Source organism: Rutilus rutilus (genome assembly GCF_951802725.1).
Source record: "Rutilus rutilus genome assembly, chromosome: 25".
NCBI classification, from domain to species: Eukaryota; Metazoa; Chordata; class Actinopteri; order Cypriniformes; family Leuciscidae; genus Rutilus; species Rutilus rutilus.
Window position 1 is genome coordinate 2,819,491 of NC_140229.1, and position 16,605 is coordinate 2,836,095.

At 37.2% G+C, this 16,605-nt stretch overlaps 1 long non-coding RNA gene across 3 annotated transcripts in view; it reads right to left on the bottom strand.

Moving 5' to 3' along the window:
* Positions 1 to 7,860: 7,860 nt before the first annotated feature.
* Positions 7,861 to 16,605, bottom strand: part of LOC311284857 — a 29,239-nt gene continuing 20,494 nt past the window's right edge. Inside the window, exons 4-10 of one of the 3 annotated variants that reach the window (XR_014626272.1) lie at positions 10,496 to 12,212; positions 10,199 to 10,281; positions 9,878 to 9,959; positions 9,582 to 9,664; positions 9,277 to 9,351; positions 9,060 to 9,165; positions 7,861 to 8,942 (exon numbers count right to left, since the gene is read on the bottom strand). This is a non-coding gene — a long non-coding RNA (uncharacterized lncRNA). Of the gene's footprint in view, positions 8,981 to 9,059; positions 9,166 to 9,276; positions 9,665 to 9,877; positions 9,960 to 10,198; positions 10,282 to 10,495; positions 12,213 to 16,605 lie in introns of all 3 variants that reach the window. The other 2 variants (XR_014626273.1, XR_014626274.1) reach the window with 2 other exon arrangements.

The window sequence follows — 16,605 nt, forward strand, 5'->3', positions numbered from 1 at the left end:
GCGGCACGACAGCGCTGTAAACCAATCACTGCTCGCATCAAAACAAACCATTAGCGAACAGTTCGGTGCCACCAAATGTTTGCATTTCAGCAACTCCATCAGACGGTTGTCTAATTTGAAGCAGAATCTGTCCTTTTTCCCCACATTGTCAGTAAAATAATAGCCTAATAATCGATTAGCGCATGATCTTTAAACACTGGCTGGGCCTTAATAGACTTTTGTTTATCGGCTCTCCATTGGTGGGGGTTGCTGGATAATTTCCCCGATAATCTCCAGAGACCCAGAAGCGAAGACGAGACGAGGAGAAAGGCAGTGCATGTTAAGAGCTGAATGTATGACTAATTAAATAAATTGATTAAAAGGGACAAATCAATCGCCTTACAGCCAGCAATGAAGATGAGGCACTTAATTTGGGTTGAACTTGCAAGGGTAAGCATTACCAGAGGAGACTGCTCATCTGCTGGAACGAGGCGATGAACTGCCTGGCTCTCACACATCCATTTCATCCGTTCACACCACGCCTGTGAGAGGAATACTGTAGTAGCGTACGTGCTTTATGACCTGACCTTCTATTTCAACAGGAAGTGATGTCAACTGTGATTTTAACATCTCTACTTAGGCTGTACCACATGTTTTGACATTTCTACACAAATGCGATGTAGGCGATAACTGGGCATGTGACAACAATACTGTGAATCAAAGGGTTAATCATTGAAAACTGCACACTGTTTCATCGTATTTTAACATAGTAGGTGGTATACAGTATTCAGTAAACCGTAAGATAGTGTTCAATTCTGAATCACACTGCATTGGACACTATCACACAGGAGGATTTTTTACACTTCCAGTGTTGTTCTGTGATTTTAACATACTTTTCTTGACTTAATGGCTGCCAAATGTATAGCATATACTGCTAATGGAAATGTTTCTCACTGTGTTTTATTTAAAAAAATAGTTCACAGTGTATAATAAGCTAGTATTCCAATGACCAAATCACACTGCATTGTATCAAAGTTCCTTACTTTTTCAAAATTACAGAATTCAATATCAAGTTTTTGACATTTCTTTGACACATTTTCACATTTTGTAAGTATATACGGAAGCGTATTGCATTCACTTGAGGAAAAATAATCTACTCTGTTTTTCTGAATTAACGAGTTATAATCTCAGAATTACGCGATCATTTTTAATGAATAAAAGTTTTTGCTCTGTTTTTCTGAATTATTGAGTTAATTATCTCAGAATTATGAGATAATTAAGTCATTAATTCAGAAAAACAGAGCAAAAACTTTTTATTCATGAAAAATGATCGCGTAATTCTGAGATTATAACTCGTTAATTCAGAAAAACAGAGTAGATTATTTTTCCTCAAGTGAATGCAATACGCTTCCGTAAGTATAACTTGAAACACACACACACACACAAAAAAAGGAACTTAAAAATAAAGGGCATCACAAACATATGTTAAATTCATTTAGCAGAGATATAGATATTTGGGCTTTTTAAAAATACTTTACAGACTCTAAATACATTTTGAAGGCTTCTTTAAAATGAGCAAACTTGAGTTTTGAGTTACTCCATTTAGTTAGATGAATATACAATTTTCCTAATAACAAAAACAAATCGATAACATATATTTTTCTTTTGGAAAAGTCATATTCATTTGTATGAAGTAAGACAGAAGCAGAATTTTTTCATAGGGATGGCCAGGCAAGGGCCTGCAACCAGTTTGGGGTGGCACAGAAATCTTAATTATTTTTTCATAAAAAAATAATTTGACTATAATGTATTGGACTGTTTTAGTGCCTACACAACTGAATAAAGTTAATTTGTACTTAATTGTAATTGAGTTAGTTGTGAATTAGGAATCATGGAATACTGAGTGAATTTTATATATTTTTTATTATTACCCACCACTTTAAAATGAATTAAATAGTAATAAAAGGGCACACACTATAGCTAAAGTTCAACTTGCTCAGTTAGCTTGGTTCTGGTTCTCAAAATCTCCAATAGCTTGTTCTACATTGTTGCATCTTCATGGATGAGATAGCATGCAGATAAATACTGTAGTCCAAAGATTATTCAACCTTCAATGCGTTTTTTTATAATCAATGAACTCTTCAACCAATTCCGAGTTTGTCCAAAGAAAGTTTAATTTTCTATATTAGTTGTCAAAATAAATAATTGCAGTTGCAACAGTTCTATCATACCTAAATTAAAAAGGAAAACAAAAGTTCTCTTTTGAATCCCCATGTGCAAGAATGTGAACAAGGCGGAAGTCAACAGCACATAATGTAAAATGTAATGTAACCAGAATGTAAAATTAGTTATTTTATGGATTTAAAAATGATCCATTTTTGTTTGTCCCTTACAAATTAACGCAAAATGAATGCATATCTTCTAGTACAAATGCACAGTGCTCACATTTATTTGGACATTAAAACATTACATATCAGTTTGTGCCTTATATTGTGATCTCACATAGCAGAATATTTTAATCCAGACACATGTGACGCATAGTATAACAAATACATGCATGCAGTTTTGACAGATTTAATCGCCTTTTTGATTCTTACATGAGTTAATTAACGACAACTACGGCTACAGCACGCCGCATTTGCGCGTAATGTGCAAGCACAGTACAACGGCTGTCAGCCGCATGACAGAAAAGTTAGTTTTACTGACATTTGGCCTGATAACATCTCATTTTACCGAAGATAGCCAACTGAATAAGGACAACGCCCTTTTCTCAGCATCTGACATAAGTGTCACAAGCTTTCACACACATCTTCTAAAATAAAAGTAGCATCAGAAAAAAAGAGAACTACGTTTGTTGTTGACTGCACACTATTCGACTTACTCAAAACGTTCTTGCAACCCACCAGTTGAGAAAGATTGACTCTATGTTTACTATGTGCATATCACTGTCTGATGTTCTGCTGAAGCTCATTCTGAGGTGAAGCTGGAGTGTGTGTCTGAAAAGTCTCACGTTTTTTTGTGGTCTTAAAGAGACGGTTCAGCGTTTTAAAAAAACTCAATTTTTGTCAATAAAAAAAGAGACAGAAACAGCAGTTGTGAGAGCTGAGAGGGGTGGCCAAGCTTAGACTAAGGGTGCACTCTAAAAACTGCTGGGTTGTGTTAACCCAATTTTGGGTCAAATATGGACTAACCCAACGTTGGGTTAAAAAATGCACTTAAAAAATGGACAAATTGCATTTTGGACAAAATCAAAAATGGACAAAAATGCAATTTAAAAATGGACAAATTGCATTGGTTACATTAAAAATGTAAACCAACGGCTGGGTTTGTCCATTTTTAAATTGAATTTTTAACCCAACGTTGGGTTAGTCCATATTTGACCCAACATTGGGTTAACACAACCCAGCATTTTTTAGAGTGTGCATGGCCACGGCCACCCCTGGCCACCCCCTAGCTCCGCCAGTGGACAGAAGACAAATTCAAGACTAGGTTGCCGTTCATTTTAACACCTAGAAATTGAGACATCTCATACCAAAAGATTGATGAACATATGCACAATAGACAGCCATTGTAATCAATACCCAAGTGAAAACGCTCTAATGTGTCTTTCACATGATATATTCTGAGAGCAATTTTAAATGACACTTCTTTGGTTTTATTTGTTACACAATACCGACTAAGAACTCCCCAAAAATGTTCCCACTCAAATGAGGGAAACATATTAACCCAAACAGATTTAGATGGAGGAGAAGAGATATTAACAAGAAGAGATCTAATCGATTAGTTACTGCATTTATCATTAACTAAATCAAGTTTATCTAAAAACAAATGTTTGGAGACTTTGCTTCCTACAGTGTTACCCCAAGTGCCCTGATTTCTGAATAGAGATGAAATTTAGGCAGAAATAGATATTCATGACAATACAATACTCTTTAACAGAAATATGACACTTAAATTTCAGATATAGTTCAGTAATACTCAAAATGTGACCAACTAATAATATATCAGACTCAAACCAATGTCTAAAAACTAAAGTTTTTCTTTGGTGTGTGATATACTTAGGCTATTATTAGAAGTTATGTTTAAAAGCCAAACACCATGTCAAAAGGACCTGCTTGTGAAAACTAGATAAACAGAGAGGTATTTTGTTAATATCAAAACTGCATCTAAGGAAAAAAATGATAGTTCCTTCAAGGCAAGTCCTTTTTGAAACACCTCTCGGTCAGCTATTTCACTCATGCACGTACAGCTTGTATCTCTTTGAATGGGGAAACATCAAATTCTTCAAAGCTGTTGTACGATTACTTTTCATATTTCAAATCACCAATGAAATCTGACAACAACTAGGCTATCTCATAAATGTTGTTTCTTATGCTCAAATAGTGTTAAAAGGCTTGTTTTTCAGGCTAGATCCACTGACAGCATCCAAGATCGCATACTTCCCTACTATATAGTAGTATGTGACAAAAGAAGTATGTCTGAATTTACATTACTCATAAAAGTAGGCAAAAAGTACCCAGATGACCTACTTCCTCTGGCGATATTCTGTGCATCTGATGGACACTTTACCATCCCATGAGGATTTGTGAATGACAATGAAGCGACGCAACTGACGCTGACAGGTCACGTGACAATGACAACGTAGCAGATGTAGTGCGTCTAGATTACATTCATAGTACACACATTCATACTATGCAGAACGTATTTTTTTGATGAACAGTCGTGAAGTAATTACTTATTCAAAATAAGTACCTACTGAAGAGAGTATTCGACTTCAGACGCAGCCAAAGACTGTTTCTATACCAAACAGACTTTCTAATGGCAGCTGCAGTCAGTGACACAGCGACCCCATTGGATTCAACGGAGAAAAGTGAAGTCAATTAGAAGCACTAACTTCCTGATGGTCGAGCGTACTGCGCACTCAAACTGAGCTTGACGACGTAGATGTGACGTGAGCAACCCGTCTGTCTTCTAGTAGCTGTGCCGAGAGAAATCTGAATCATTCCCTTCCGAAACTTGCAGAGACGGAGAGCGTGAGGAGGAGGTGTGCATCAGCTAGGAGCAGGAGCAACTTTTGCTAAGTATTCTGATTCATTATTTTGTCATTTTGCCTTCACGTCCCCCCGATCGCCCGCGAGCTTCTCCTCCTGTCCATACGGTAATCTCTCTACTGTGCGACAGAGAGTCGCGTGGTTATGACGCAATCGTTAGCCTATTTTTACAAAAACTGCTTCTACGGGGCCATAACGTAAGATACAAGGTAATGGAGCCATTTATACATTTTCATGTTTCTTCAGAAATAAATAATGGACAAATGGAGTCTTTAAGCGCCTCAGATGTAAAGTTATTCGCTGTCAAAGTGACGCCAAAATGAATGGGAGTCAATGGGATGCTAACAGCAGGCGATGGTCTGCTAATCAATGGCGGCCCCCAGGGAAGCTTCAGTTTTTTCTGAAAGATTACCCCCTTGGAATTTACCAATCAGCGATTGGCTCTTTTATTTTATTTATTTATTTTATTTTTATTTCTTTCATTTATTTTTTCAGCAGCGCTAGTTCCTGAAGTATTTTTTCCATTCATTCTCCCATTGGGGTTTAAAAAAAAAGTCTTCGTTAAAGAGTTATAAGCCATGAACCAAGGCTTTGAATTGAAACAAAAAAGTTTTTGAAAATCTGACAAAGACTGTGTGCTTAACGGCTTTAGTGAGGGAAAGAATACAATCCCATGAAGCTTTGTGCAAACAGCACAAGCGAATTAAAAATGATGGAGACATATAAAACTACTAATTTACAAATGGTGATACAAATGTGTAAAACAATATATTTAGTTTATTGCAAAATATGCATAATGGAGTTTTTCCGACGGTTGCGCTCTAGTGCTCAGCTGCAGTGACACAATGAGTTTACCGATCAGCGATTGGCTCTTTTATTTAGAAGGCGGGACTTATTCCGCCATATTTTGCGTTGCACTTTCTCCCATAATATGAGCAAACCGTCTTACTATATCTAAAGTCTTTAACTACAGTGCTATGCATAAGTTTAGACACCCATGCTAAAGTTGACTAAAAAGAGGAATAAAAAATCATCTTTTGGAAATTGAACTTAATGCCTTAATTATAAAAATTAGGAAAAATCCAACCTTTAAGGACACCAATTTTCTTTGTGAATGAATAATGTATCGTAAATAAATAAATGTTCTTCCTTAAGATGCATAAGTTTGGACACCCCTATGTTAAATTCCCATAGAGGCAGGCAGATTTTTATTTTTAAAGGCCAGTTATTTCATGGATCCAGGATACTATGCATCCTGATAAAGTTCCCTTGGCCTTTGGAATTAAAATAGCCCCACATCATCACATAGCCTTCACCATACCTAGAGATTGGCATGGTTTTATTTCAGTTAGCCTAATAGCTGGTTTGATTTGCATTGAGAGATGATCTTATGGAAAGTACTCCATGCCAATCTCTAGGTATTTTAACAATTTTCTTGACTTTAACAAATGTAAAAAAAAACAATTGTACACAGTATACAGTGTATACTGCGCAATATAGCCTAAGCTAGTATTCAATTCTGAATATAGCCAACCAAATCACACTGCATTAGACACTGAATGGTCCTGACCTTACATGCACACATAATGCATGACCTTATATTTTCAATTTTCCATTCTGCAAATAGCCCACAAGTTAGCAGTTAGCTCTAGGCTAATTGATGCTTTAACACAAAGACTTTTCAATACTGTTTTTACATCTTATTCACGTTCCGCCCCGTACTGGGAGTTGAACTGTAACAATGGCAAATCAAAGACAGATTGGTCTACCGGAGCGGCCCGCCTGAGCAACTGGAGGCTAACAGTTCTAGCGTGTTTTTCTAACCTCAACATCAGATTGCTATTGGCCTTGACCAGCGTGTAATGTGTTTGGGCCTTTGGTCCCTCAACTGTTCCTTTGTAGCTGAAGTGTATCGATTGGCTGTGCGCTACCATTAAACTCAAGAAGGGTCCCAATTCTGTGTCCTCTAACTCCGAGTGCAAAGGACATTCGGGGAAAAGAGGTACAGAACTGTCTCTTACGAAGCTCTGGGAAAAGAGTCTGTCCCTGAACTACTTTCGTGAAAGAATGGCAGTCAGTAATTACAGGAGTTCAAGCGTTTCCAGTTTGACCCTTGCATTGCAAGTTCATTTTCTCTTCCTAAGAAATCATTAGCCAAATGAACGGATTCAAACGGATTGTACGTTTATCACAAGAGTCAAGCCTCTATGAAATTTTTAATTGCCTTCATCTCCATTATATCTATTATTAAGCCATAATGGATTTTTACGCTGGTGGCTGGCAGATATTTTTGGTATGCTCGAAGATACCATAAGATACGTTAAATAAATCATAATAGACGGATCATAACAGCACTGAGATGTTTTCAAATGGGAAAATAAAGAAAATTGAAAATAAAGAATTATCATATTGTGCTGCTCTTAAAATGAATTCACATGCTATGAAACTACAAACCAGTGTGTTATATAATTTATAACAGATTAAGTCTATGATTTAAAATTTAAAACACAGAAATAGACAAGGTTTATGATTTTGAAAAATGTAAAAAACAAAGTTATGACACAAATAAAGAATAAATGTTTCAAATTCTGGAATATTTAGGTCATTACGCAAATGGAAAGAAAGAAAGAATCAAGATCGAACTGATCGCAACTTCTGAAATGTTTTAAAATTCACATGAAAACTCAATAATCGAAGTATTATCAGTATTATGCTGTGCTCTTTCTTTACTAAAATAAATTCACACGCTAGAGTGTTTAATAAATTACAACAGATTGTCTTTTAATGTACTGTAAACGCAAAAATAAACAGTTTTAGGATTCTGAAAAATGTAAGTTATGACATAAAATAAAGAATAAATATTTAATATGAAATATCAAATCAAAAATTCCATTTCATTAGGAAAATGCAAAGCAGAAACATTATCTCTCTGATCTTGCCCTGAAAAAGTACATCAAACTGATTATAACTGTGCTAGGATGCTGTTCCCCCCAAATTCAGATGAAAACGGGAAATAATCAAAGAATTCTCACTATTATGCCTTGATATTTTCTTGTTAAATGAATCCACATGCTATGCAACTACATTCAAGCACGTCAAATAAGTCACAAAAGATGAAGTCGGTGATCACGTGTGTTTAAACAGGGAAATAGAAGGAAAGTTTAAGGGTGCTGAAAAATATAAAACAGAATTATGACATAAAATAAAGAAACACAAGCAAATAGCAAATAATAACATTCTCCATTATAATAATCAGATAATAACCAGTAGAATGAACTGAATTCCACCCACCATCCCGGCAAGTGTCCCATCCCGCCTCTAGGTGGGGTGTTTAAGCCATATTTCCCATAGGTCAAAACCATATTTAACTTCAAGCGTACTGTACGCACGTCACGCAGGCTCATTCTTAAGGTGGCCTTCTCCAAACACGCAGGTGGACGTATAAATGACTTGTCAGTCATGGCTCCTGTGGTGATTGAAGACAGGCCAATCGGAGCCTTGGGATGAGACGGCCTCGTCACTGACGGACTCACTTACCGGCCCGGTGACCCTGTCCACTCCACCCTACAGATCTAAAGATGTAGTGACACCAAACGCTCACAGATAATTAAATATTGATTTTTGTTCTCCAGCCCTACATAAAATTGTCCAGAGCCTCCCAGCAGTAATTCTCTTTTTGGGGGAGAAAGGGGTAGAAAAAGTGGACGTTGGCCGGTCAAGCCCTATTTCATGCACAGGTAGGACATCTATGTTGAGGAGTCGGGTGGTGATCCATCTTGAGCGGTGCCCGCTGGAGCCAGAAGCCATCGCTCTGCCAAAGACTCTGCCAGGGCCTCTCTTTTCTCGAAGTTTTAAACGACCATGCGGCATATCTTCACGATTAATATTCCTCTTATCTGGCCAGCGTCCAATCTGAGGGCGAGACGCCGAACGATGAACCCCAACGTGGGCTGGTGATTTATACCGGCATGAATATGAGCGGATGTTAATCATTTTACATTATTGTGTCAGTGTAAATAATTATGTTACCCGGAGTCAGTTTGCAATCAACTGCGGGAAAATACTGCATGCTGCAATTCGCTGGCGTCATCCATCATGTGGCCGGCGCAAAGAAAGTGCCAAAACAGAATGGCACCTGCACAGAAGATCTCAACGTCAACATTTCGTGAACGCGAACAGCTCTACTCTTTCCACGTTGCTTTTATAGCTTGAATATTGACTAATCTGTAACAAAACTGATACTTACTTAGTGAAACATAACTTCAGATCCTTTGAGCTATGGATGAGCAACATTTGAGCAATACAGTTTGGAAAGGTTTTTCTGAAAATCACAAATGACAGCAATGAGAGTAAATCGAGAGATTTAAATCATAAAACCATCAATAATCTCACATGCATCTCCTTCATAGACTCAACAACATCTCGATTTGTACTCACATTTATCAAGACACCAAAGTGTGATCGATCTCACTATGAACTCCACAACTGTGTGTATTTGTATTTTACCCAAGTCATTTTAGGGTAAACATTTGAAACAAAGTTGATACTTACATGAAACATAACAAGCATCTCCATTAGGTCAATTTGAGGTATGAATGAGCAACATTTGAGCAATACAGATTGAAAAGGTTTTCCTGTAATAAAGAAAAATCACAGATGACAGCAATGAGATTAAATCAATTGATTTAAATCATAAAATCAACAATAATCTCACATGCATCTCCTCCAGAGACTCAAAAGAGATCTCAGCAACGTCTCAAACTGTACTCATGAATTAACAACTGAGTCATATTTGATTTTACCCAAGTCATTTTATGTGAAACATCTGAAACAAAGTTGATACTTACATGAAACATAACTAGCATCTCAATTAGGTATTTTGAGCTATGAATGAGCAACATTTGAGCAATAAAGTTTGCAAAGGCTTTCCTGTAACAAAGAAAAATCACAAATGACAGCAATGAGAATAAATCGAGAGATTTAAATCATAAAACCATCAATAATCTCACATGCATCTCCTTCATAGACTCAACAACATCTCAATTTGTACTCACATTTATCAAGACACCAAAGTGTGATCGATCTCACTATGACCTCAACAACTGTGTGTATTTGTATTTTACCCAAGTCATTTTAGGGTAAACATTTGAAACAAAGTTGATACTTACATGAAACATAACTAGCATCTCCATTAGGTCAATTTGAGCTATGAATGAGCAACATTTGAGCAATACAGATTGAAAAGGTTTTCCTGTAATAAAGAAAAATCACAAATGACAGCAATGAGATTAAATTGAGGGACTTAAATCATAAAACCAACAATAATCTCACATAAATCTCCTCCAGAGACTCAAAAGAGATCTCAGCAACGTCTCAAACTGTACTCATGAATTAACAACTGAGTCATATTTTATTTTACCCAAGTAATTTTATGTGAAACATCTGAAACATGGTTGATACTTAACTGAAACATAACTAGGATCTCCATTAGGTCTTTTGAGCTATGAATGAGCAACATTTGAGCAATACAGTTTGCAAAGGCTTTCCTGTAACAAAGAAAAATCACAGATGACAGCATTGAGAATAAATCGAGAGATTTAAATCATAAAACCAACAATAATCTCACATGCATCTCCTCCAGAGACTCAAAAGAGATCTCAGCAACTTCTCAAACTGTACTCTCATATCAATATGAACTCAACAACTGACTCGTATTTTATTTTACATAAGTAATTTATGGTAAACATCTGACACAGAGTTGACACTAGAATCTCCTTTAGGTCCTTTGAGCTGTGAATGAGCAACATTTGAGCAATACAGTTTGGAAAAGTTTCCTGTAATAAAGGAATATCTCAAATGACAGCAATGAGATTAAATTGAGGGACTTACATCATAAAACCAACAATAATCTCACAGAGACTCAAAAGAGATCCCAGCAACGTCTCAAACGTTACTCATGAATTAACAACTGAGTCATATTTTATTTTACCCAAGTCATTTTATGTGAAACATCTGAAACATGGTTGATACTTAACTGAAACATAACTAGGTTCTCCATTAGGTCTTTTGAGCTATGAATGAGCAACATTTGAGCAATACAGTTTGCAAAGGCTTTCCTGTAACAAAGAAAAATCACAAATGACAGCAATGAGAATAAATCAATTGATTTAAATCATAAAACCATCAATAATCTCACATGCATCTCCTTCATAGACTCAACAACATCTCGATTTGTACTCACATTTATCAAGACACCAAAGTGTGATCGATCTCACTATGAACTCAACAACTGTGTGTATTTGTATTTTACCCAAGTCATTTTAGGGTAAACATTTGAAACAAAGTTGATACTTACATGAAACATAACTAGCATCTCCATTAGGTCAATTTGAGCTATGAATGAGCAACATTTGAGCAATACAGATTGGAAAAGTTTCCTGTAATAAAGGAATATCTCAAATGACAGCAATGAGATTAAATTTAGACTTACATCATAAAACCAACAATAATCTCACAGAGACTCAAAAGAGATCTCAGCAACGTCTCAAACGTTACTCATGAATTAACAACTGAGTCATATTTTATTTTACCCAAGTCATTTTATGTGAAACATCTGAAACATGGTTGATACTTAACTGAAACATAACTAGGTTCTCCATTAGGTCTTTTGAGCTATGAATGAGCAACATTTGAGCAATGCAGTTTGCAAAGGCTTTCCTGTAACAAAGAAAAATCACAAATGACAGCAATGAGAATAAATCAATTGATTTAAATCATAAAACCAACAATAATCTCACATGCAATCTCCTTCATAGCCTCAACAACATCTCAAATTGTTCCAAAGTCTGTGATCAATCAACATCTGTGTGTATTTTTATTTTTTCCCCAAGGATTTTTAAACACGATACGCCATTCACAACCATTTTGCATCCGTAACGTGGCGTAAAGCGACAAACCTTTTTTTCCTTAAGAGCGTGCACTGATGAATCATGCACAATAGGACCACAAACACGCATTTAAAAAGTAAATAATGTAAATTTCAAGATGCCTTCAAGTCTCCCGAGTGTCGAAAGAGCAACATCTGAGCGCTTAAAAGTCTCCTCTGGGTTCAGGAATCAGGTGCGATCACGTCTGCATGTCTTCAGCGAGAAACTTTAACCGCTGTCTGATTCCAAGAGTCATCTGAATATGGATGAGGCAAAAAATTAGTTAAACAGAAGAGGCTGTCGCATTCATTAAGTTACCCCTACCCCCAGAAACACACTCACAATATTCATGCTGTTACTATGCAAATCAGTGCTAATGAGATGCTGATGATGTTTTTTAATCACAGGGGGAGACAGTGAGTGTAGGAGGGAAGGTGAGGCGAACAAACAAAAGCTCCTCACTCTGTAACCTCTCGGTATCAAACAATTCAGGCCACGAGAACACGCTTTCTTTCACGCTTTGCATGCAAGTTCACTCACTGCAGGCAATTAAACATTAGAGCTTATGTAAACGCACGCTAAATCAAGTCATCTTTATGATGAAGTTGAGGAAGAGTGCGTCGGAATCCGTCTCCATAAGCTCGCTCGGAAGTTACACGGGGATGGAGAGCGGGCGTTAAACACACCCGCTGCGAATGAAGAGCAATGCCGTCGACGTGATGGAATTTCGAGAGACATCTATCCATAAATTCTCAGACTTAAAGAGCACACGTCATAAAATTTAGCTTAATGAAACGTGGCAGACGAAGTGATACAGATGCACCGTGATGCTATCTTAGCATATTTTTACATAAAACCCGTCGGATTACTATGTCAAAAGCAGCCAAAATGCACACTACACACCGTAACGGCTGGTTTGATCAGAAACCGCTGCTAGCTCTCAAATCTCCCATATGTTTCACTCATCACACCTCTATGCATTTAAATAGCAGACAATCTGACATTTTGCCTGTCGTCTATATCGTAGAGCATTATTTATTTACCAGGCGGAGGCGGGCCGAGCTGAAAAACAGTGCTTTATTTAGATTGAAAGCTCTTTCCTGGATTTGTTTGGACTTAAGTTGAACACATCTGATCCTGAGACTTGGACCCGTGATGTTTGATCAAAGCCTTGAGTAACATTTTCCACAATGGCGGCCTAATTAGTTTTCTCAAGTGGATGATCCGAAACTAGATCTTTTTTTTACGTTCTCTCCAACATTTTTTTTTTTTTTTTGCGTATAGGGCTGATGGAGCGGGAATGGCAGGTTTTATGTCTATGTTTGGAGAGAATTACTCATTGTGTTTTTGCTGGCGGTATGTGCAGGAGTTCGGGCAGATGGGCATTGAATACATGGCGCAGATATGGAAACAATTTCAGCCGGAGATTTGGCAGCGTCTATGTTTCATCTGCGGCAGAAATCAGTTTTTGGGGGGAATGCTTTTGTTTACTGTCTGGGAAAAAATTTGAGTTTTCTCATAATATTATCCTTTGGAAAAATAAATAAGACAATGATTTGTGCCTGGAATTTGAGAGTTTACATGCTGAAAGTTTAAATCACAGCTTTAAATCAAACCCCATACTGCATGTTCTTGAAATATTTCCAATCTGACGCAATGCATTTTCTCATAATGGTAAAGTTTGATGTTGTTCTCATGATTTGCGTGCGAGCATATACACGCTGCAAATTTAAATTAGTCAAATGTGACCCAAATGTAATTGCAAAAGTAATGATGTTTTCAAATATGTGTCCCTGAACACTCTCCCCTTCTGCCATTGGTCGAATCTGCAGGTAGCCCCGCCCCAAAGCTCACCCTATTGGCTGATCTGATGTTTCTGTGTCAGGATAGCTCGGATGCTGATACAAATAACTATTGTATAACAATATAATAATAAGAAAAAACTATAAAAATAGTATATTATACTGGGATATGAGAAAGAATTTTCTCATTTCTCGCTTTGTTGTATTATTCATTTGCAGGTTGCTTTGCATAAAAAATATTATAAACAATGTAAATGTAAATTAAAAGTATTATTATTTATTAATATATAAATGTAAATTATTTTACTACACAAAAAATACCTGCTAAAAATATAAATTTAAATAAAATATATAAAATGTATATATGTAGACGTAAATTAAAAATTTAAATAATTAATCAATATAAATGTTAATTTTATGCGCCTGATTTATTTATTTTTTTACAAACACTGCTAAATAAATATAAGTACCTGCTAAAAATATACATTTATATAAAATATATAATATTAATATATGTACACGTAAACTAAAAATAAAAATGTATTTTGAAAAAATTTAACTATATAATATAAATGTAAATTTTATATGCCTGATTTATTTATTTTTTTTTACAAAGACTTCTAAATAAATATAAGTACCTGATAAAAGGTTAAATTAATATATGTACACATAAATGAAAAATATAAATATATTTTTTAAAAATCATTGATTTTTTACAGGCTGTTTTTACAAAGACTTGTTTAGAGGAAACTTTGATTGAAATGTAAAGCTTTTCCTCAACTGATCCTAAAAAACAATGCCTTGATTTTGGCTGCTATAGATCTAAATCAGTTTTAAACATACCCAAGTACTAATTATTTCATTTCCATAAAGCTTTTGCGATTTCAAAACACATCTACAGGCATTCTCCGCTCACTGAACGAAAGCAATCCCAGCCGCTTTGCTAATTAACCTGTATATGTGTACACTATACTTTATCCATAATGTAATTGCATGCATAAAAGCATTTGCGCATGCATTATTGCTTGACTGCAGGGTGTGGAAGAGGTGGCCAGGCCTGATGGTTGTTCAGGAGACAGCATCAGAATGCAGGGTTCGTTGTCTCCGCTCTCCCCCTCTCCGCGCATACAACAGCTGTGATGATTTCATTTACATACTAATAACCAGCCAGGACTCCGGCAACCACCGAGTGTTTGACTTTTATTGTCACTTGTGTCTCCTGCAGTTTAGTGGGAATGGGGAAGCCACGCATCAGTAAATAAGCGCGATGGAGAGGGGAACGCTGTCGGCTGGCACGGTCTTGAGAGATGCTCCATGCACGACGCGCTCCTCCAAAAATCTGGAGCTAATTCGGAAAAAAATGCACGAGGTCTGAAAGTGCACGAGGCATCTGGTTTTAGCCGATCCCGCTCTCCCATTGTAAAGCCTCTTTTTACAACTGTCTTGCGCCTGACACCCTGGAGACGCCCGTGGATCGGCCCGTCGGCAGGAGCACATGGCAGCCATTAGAGTAACTCAATACCACCAATGGCTGCCTCATATGAAACTTTGATCACTTAAATCCAGCTTAAAGAAGCAGGGGCCACTTTCAAACCCCACATCGCTTTTTTTTTCTCCGCCCGTCTTGGAATTTTAATTTGATCCCTTTCGGGTTATTCGGAGATCTTCGAACTCGAATTAGGCTTGTGTACATTTCTGACCGGGAGCCTCACTGAACTCGGCACAGAAGACAAAGTGGGGGTCTGAAATACGAGAACCGCTCCAATGTTTGGACTAGCCGGGATGCTTTCTGGAAAAAGAAGGAAAAAAAAAAAAGAGAGAGAGAGAGAGAGAGCATGAAAGTGTGAGAGCGAGTATTTTCACTGGATTATTTTAACACACGTAACCTCGCGCTGTTAATTGAAAGCACACGGACTTGGCCGAGCGCACGCTTTACATACGGCCTTTATTTTATGACTTTAACATGCAATAATGTTCCTACTGTGAAAGCTCACCTAAGTCTTTCTTCCGTCGTCTTGTGTAATCCCAGATTTATTTATACATTTAGCGCCCGGATACCTGCCAAGGCCCATAAAGCGTGAGACACAAGTGAGTCTAAATGTCAGTTCCCAAATTTTACAGACAATTATTTTTTAAAAAAGGAAACACTTCAAACGATTCAATCACAAAAAGAAGCCGCGCGGCTCGCAGATACCGCAGGTATTGGGAGGATATATGAATATTAATGAACGCTGTTGCCAGTTAATGTCACTGGCAATTGAAGGAGAAAAGACGCGCGCGCGAGAGAGAGAGAGAGAGAGAGAGAGAGAGAAAGAGAGAGAGAGAGAGACGAAAAAACAATGAGGACGGGAAATAAGAAGGAAACAAAAGGAGAGAGGAGCAGACGAGCGAATGGACAGACGAGAGGAGAGGCGTCTGGCAGCTCTATTAGTATTCATACGGCGTGCGGCTCTGGAGAGGATTAATGTACTCTGATGTGTAATATTCTGGCGAACAATTAATTTGCCTACAGTTTTGTCACGCTTGAAATTTAAGTGCTAGAACCGATCGATGGTCGCAGCTCCTAATATGATCTCTGCAGGCCGCGTCTGCAGTCTCCGGTTTCATCATTTCTGTCCTCTCTCACATCTCCTGTGACATGCACCGGTGCAAGGACACGCGGCGGTTTTTTCTTTCACACACACACACACATTTGCACGAAAATACTCATGATCTCATGAGCAAAGGAGTGAACTATTTGAAAGCGACACTACTAGTTTAACCAGCAAAAATGTTCAGGAACAAGCTCTATTTTGACATGCGTCCTAAAATATCATGTGGGAAAGTTCAATTCATTTTAGTGAATCA